The sequence below is a fragment of the Pteropus alecto genome, unplaced genomic scaffold, assembly GCF_000325575.1.
Source record: "Pteropus alecto unplaced genomic scaffold, ASM32557v1 scaffold16, whole genome shotgun sequence".
In the NCBI taxonomy this organism is placed as follows: domain Eukaryota; kingdom Metazoa; phylum Chordata; class Mammalia; order Chiroptera; family Pteropodidae; genus Pteropus; species Pteropus alecto.
The window spans coordinates 4,855,055-4,860,536 of NW_006438867.1; positions in this window are offsets into that span (position 1 = coordinate 4,855,055).

A 5,482-nucleotide genomic window follows, 5' to 3' on the forward strand; every position below is an offset into this window, starting at 1 on the left:
AGACTGCAATTCAGGGTCACCTTTTCATAAACCAGGTGACTACGTGTTTATGTATTCTGAACTCCCCATTCTGCTCTACAGGTCTCTTTGTCTATCCAGGCACAGACACCACACTGTCTCGATTACTACAGCTTTATAACAGGTCTTGATTTCTGGTAGTCTGATTCTTTTTGTTCCTTTTATTAGGGTTGTTTTTGCCAGTCTCCATCCTCTGCATTTTTTATACAATTGTTAGAATCAGTTTATCAATCTTACAAAAATTTTGGCTGAGGTTCTGTTTGGGATTGCTAGTTACATGTATTTAAGTGCTTATTTGAACATTTCAGATTTCATTTTGTTGATTTTAGAAACAATAACATATGAATTGTTCCACTTGAGCACATTACAAATCTGTCACCTGCTTTACTCAAACCTTTCTACGTACAGCTGAAATTTCAAAAGTGAAAAAGCACTTTTTTCTGCATAATTTAACTGCGATATATATATTTAACATATAATATCTTCAATTGCCCTTGCTACCTTCTTGAAAGGCAATATATTAAAACTGAAAATAGTCACTCACAGATGTTAAAAGGAACAATTTATTTTACATGAAATAGCATTAAAAACCAATTACGATTTTAAAAACACAAAATACAATTAAATGTTCGATATTAAAAAAAAAAAAAAACAGGCCTTTATTCTTTGAGGCTCAGTAGCGCTTGTCACTGATATTACTTCATCTTGATGTTGTCAAGATGATTGATCTGTGGACTCTGAAAGAGGGTCCTTGAAAGCTGAGACCCCACAGTGGAGCAGAGCACGAGGGCATTCTAGGGTCTGGTACAGTGAAGTCCCAGGCAACAGTGACAGCGTAAGCTTGCAAATGACCAGTTCTGGCTGGAGTGGGAGGACAATCGTCCCCCGAAGACGAAACTAACATCTGATGTGCTCACACATACCAGATGAAACTGACACCTATGCAGGAGAGTTCAGAGACAACTTAGCAAAAGGTACCTCAAAGACCAAGCCAAAGAGAAAACAAGACAATTACTAACATCAGAGAACACAACAATTATATGAAATGAATATATGGTATCTAAGAAAGAAAATGTTACAACATTATAACATGTGGCTCCACTGTGAGTTACATTCACAAAATAAAAATAACAAAAACACCTAACCTGAAATTATGGTAGGAATGCACTGGGAAGACGAGGGAAGAGGAATCGTGTCTGGGTGAGAGAGGAATGGAATGAGGTGGATAAAATCTCATTTCTCATAGTAGGAAATCAATGGCTAAATGTTCAAAATCAAGAAAAAGCAGGATTAGTTTGTTATTAAGAAATATGGATTTAATACACACACACACACACACACACACACACACACACACGCAGAGTTGAGAGTGTTTTCTCTGAGAGCAGAAATGAAATGGGGAGGCTGAGGCCAGGGACAGAGGATGCCATTTTTCATAAGTCTTGTGGAAACTTTTGACTTTTTTTACTATGTACTTTGATAAAAGTAAAAATTAAGTAAACACTAAAACGATTAATACAAAGCGAACCCAAAGAATATACTGTCCTCTACTGCCACACATAGTAAAGTCATTTATTTCAATAATAGCTTTAAATGAGATTTCTAGGGAGACCTTCCCCTCAGTCAGGTAGGTCAGGAAAGTTTTCTTTGAGAGAGTAACGCTTAGAACGAAGCTAGAGCAGTGGCGTCAGCCAGAAAGGGCCAAGGAGGGTGTATTTTCAGATGAAGGACCAAACCCTGCAGACGCCATGAGTGGGGACGTGCTGGGCTCCTGCCAACTAATTTGCTGGGACCAAGAGGAGTAAATATGGAAGACAAAGGGCCAGACGTGCGAGGAGGTAGGACAGTCGCCCAAGTTTTAATCAGGATGTTTTGGTCTATATCTTGAGCCTCTTCTGGTTACTTTGCAGGTGCTATAACGGGAATGATCTGGTTCTTCCCAAGTTCAACATCAGCAGCTCTAAAACCTGAGCAGTTTTCCCAGGGGTCGTGCTTGGTGATGGAGGGAAAGCTCTCTGCTGGGAGTGAGAGTGTGGCTCCGCAGTGACCGCAGCTGTGTCCCTGGCTTCTCCTTTGACTTTTGGCACATTGCCTTCTCCAGGCAGAAATAGCCTTATCCGCAGAATGAAAGGCTGCAGTGGACAACCTCTGAGCACCCTGCAGGTCCCAACGCCTACCACCTTGAACTGTTCTCTGTGCTTTTGCCAAAAAGGAAGAACACCCCGTCTGGAAGCATTCGCACTTTTGTGTGAAACTCCTCCTTTTGCCTTTTTCTCAGCTTCCCAATTTTTGAGATGTTTCTGCGAAATGGAGTAGTGATATCAACAAATGTTGTTTTTAGCAAATGAGAGGTGGAGGCGATGGGCTATATTGGTGGCAGCCTATCATTCCTTTACATCAGTTCATTGCATCATTGTTTTAAAAATATAGCTTGACTCTTCCCTTGTGAATTAATAATTATTACATGCACTTTTATTAACTAGATAATAATTTTAGCAAATTGTTATACTTTTCCAAAAATCAGCTCATTAACCCATTAATTGTTTGACGGTTTTTCTGGTTTCCATATAATTTCTGCAGCTGGTTTTAACCAAATCTTTCTTATAATTTTTACTACCAGGCTGTATTCTGAAATGCCACAAACTTTCAGTATTGTGGAGAAACTTGGCTTGATATAGATATACCTTTGTTCGTACATTCACTCAGTCAGTTGAGCAGGAGAAAACCATTCATTTACCTACCAACTATTGAGTACCTGATGCCTAGCAATGTGCTAGCTAGTTAGAAGGCGAACACACAGATCAGAGTAAGTTTCATTTACCCATGACAAAAGAACCTTTACTGATATACTTATTAATATTTTAGGGATATAAATTGTTCTGGAGAAATTCAAACCAAAATAATGGTAGGATTGGAGTAAGGGATACAGAAATGGAGTCATCTGTCAGAATCACAGCAAGGTGAAGTTAAGGCAGATACCTGCCCTTTTAATTTGCTGTCTCAACACTGTGCCACTCTGTGGGTCCCTGAACGATTAACATCTAACTTTTATTAAGGGTAAATCTAAAACGAAGAGTAACCACCTCCAAATTACATTTGCTTTTTTGTTTTCTGCAGTGCTAGAGTTGAAATTGTTCTGATTTTTTTCTGATTGTAGTGTAACTGATGTTTATTATAGAAAATGCAGAGGAAGAGAGAGAGAAAGAGGGAGACTTCTATCTGTATCCATATTTCTAATGAGGTCAAGTGAGCTTGACTCCCACATTTGCTTATTATGCATGTGATAAAGCTGATTTCATTACCATTGCTATTGGATTTCCACAGTAATAAACTGCTAAATCTGTAATGAATCTATGATCATTTCAACAATCTTTCTGTCCAGGTGTCTAGGCATTGTACCGAAACAACTTTTATCTGCTTAAATGGTTGCCACTGTGTGTTACTTATTCATTCTTGGTTTAATGTAAATAACTGTATTGCTATCTTTCAATTTTGAAGAAAAATGTATTTTCAGATGGTTCAATTTGTATACTTCTTCAGACTTGCACCAAATTCTCTGCAAAAAGTCACGATCTGGTGCTTTCGAATCCATTTGGTTGCTTTAATTACCTCTTGTTCACAGATGTTTTCATAATTCTTGAACGTTTTGTTGTTGTTACTGTTTATAATGACTTCCTATTAAGTATGTAATAGCATCAAAATCCTTCCAGTCACCTGTCTTCTCTAAAAGCTAAAAAGCACACATTTAATTAGGAGATACCTAAATAGCGCCTTTCCTCTGAAAACTATGAAGATTTAGTCTTAAAATAGATGGCAATAACGAGTAAGAGAGGACAATATGTGATTAGAGAAAAAGTGAAATACAGATAGAATTTCCAAGTCAGCTGCAGAAAACTTCCAAATTTGATTATCATGTTCTTAATACAGAAGGGTATCCTTGAGAGCTGTTAACGAATACATCAGCTTATGCATATATATGAAGAGTATGTAAAATGAATAAGATCTAGGCTTTATTTTCAAGGAGTTAGAGAATGGTGAGTATAGATGCAAATAACTCTCATGAAAGCATTATGTGACGACATCATTCATGAAGGTTAGAACGGTGTTATAGAGGTTCTAGTTCAATTCTGGGTTGACTGACGAGGGAAGCCTTCCTGGAGGACCTAGCGTTTGAGCTGGGCTCTGAAGGATACTCAGGTAAGGTAGCAACACATATCCCTAGGGAGGGTGTTCCTGGCATAGGATATTGTAATGAGCAAAGGCTGGACGGTACTAAAACGCAAAGCATGATTTTGTTGGGTTAAAAGTATAAGTAAAGTAGGAGTGGGAGAGGAGATTGGGAAGAAAAGTTGGGACAAATGTTGGGATATTTTAAAATCTCAACTTAAAGCATTTGCCTTTATTTGTACATTAAAAAAAACATGGAAGGGAAGGATATATTGTCTTGTCTGTATGAAGGGCTCAGTAAATATTTGTTAAACTCGATAATGAGATCGAGGCTATAAATGACTTGTGTGAATAGGCACAAGCAGTAAGATATGGGGGGTAAAGGATAGAGGGTGGGAGAGACCTGCCCAAAGAGTCACGGTCGGTAAGAGTGGAGCAGGACTTCACCACAGATGCCCTGACTCCAGCGTCCACGTGCTCACCCACTATGGCCGCCGATGGCTGTAGTCACACCTAATGTTACCGAATACCACGTTCTCAGCACTTCACGTGCTACTTTATCCTCAGAACCATCTTGTGTGGCAAGCACTCCTGCCATCCATTTCGTACAGCTCAGGAAACTGAAGAATCGAAATTCCTTAACTGTCAAGTAAGGGATAGAGCCAGGATTCTAAGGAAGCCAGTCTGAGCTCCAGTACCGCTGGTGTGACTTAAGCCACTGCAGACCACTCATTCAGGCTGCCACTCGTCTCTTGCTACCCACGGCCTTCTTGGCACATCACAACCTTTGCCTTCGATCCACCACTAGTCCTGAACTACTTGTGAATTTGCAAACACTTTAGCTTGCCTGTATTCCCATGCTATATCCTGTTCCTTGAATTTCTTTCTACTCTCCATACTGTACCTTCCACGTGAGACCTCCCACAGGTAAGCTCAGGTGGTTCTTCCCTTATGCTTCTTCTACTTTCTATAGATATCTAACAGTGTTATTACTACATGTACTTGTAACCAATTATTTGTCTGTTTAGCTTCTCCAGAAAATCAGAGGTTCCCACACCTTGTTATATATCAAAACATCCAAAGCGGATTTTTTCTTTTTCAGGCGAGGCAACCCTTGGTTGACCTCACAGATTGCAAGGACCTTTCAGCTTACAATCCCTTTTTTTTTTTTTACACCTGCAGCACCTGGTCTTCCTAGGTGGCCTCCCATCCAAATACTAACCAGCCCCAACCCTGCTTAGTTTCCAAGATCACATATAGGGCATGTTCAGGGTGGCATCGCCGTAGACCATGTATC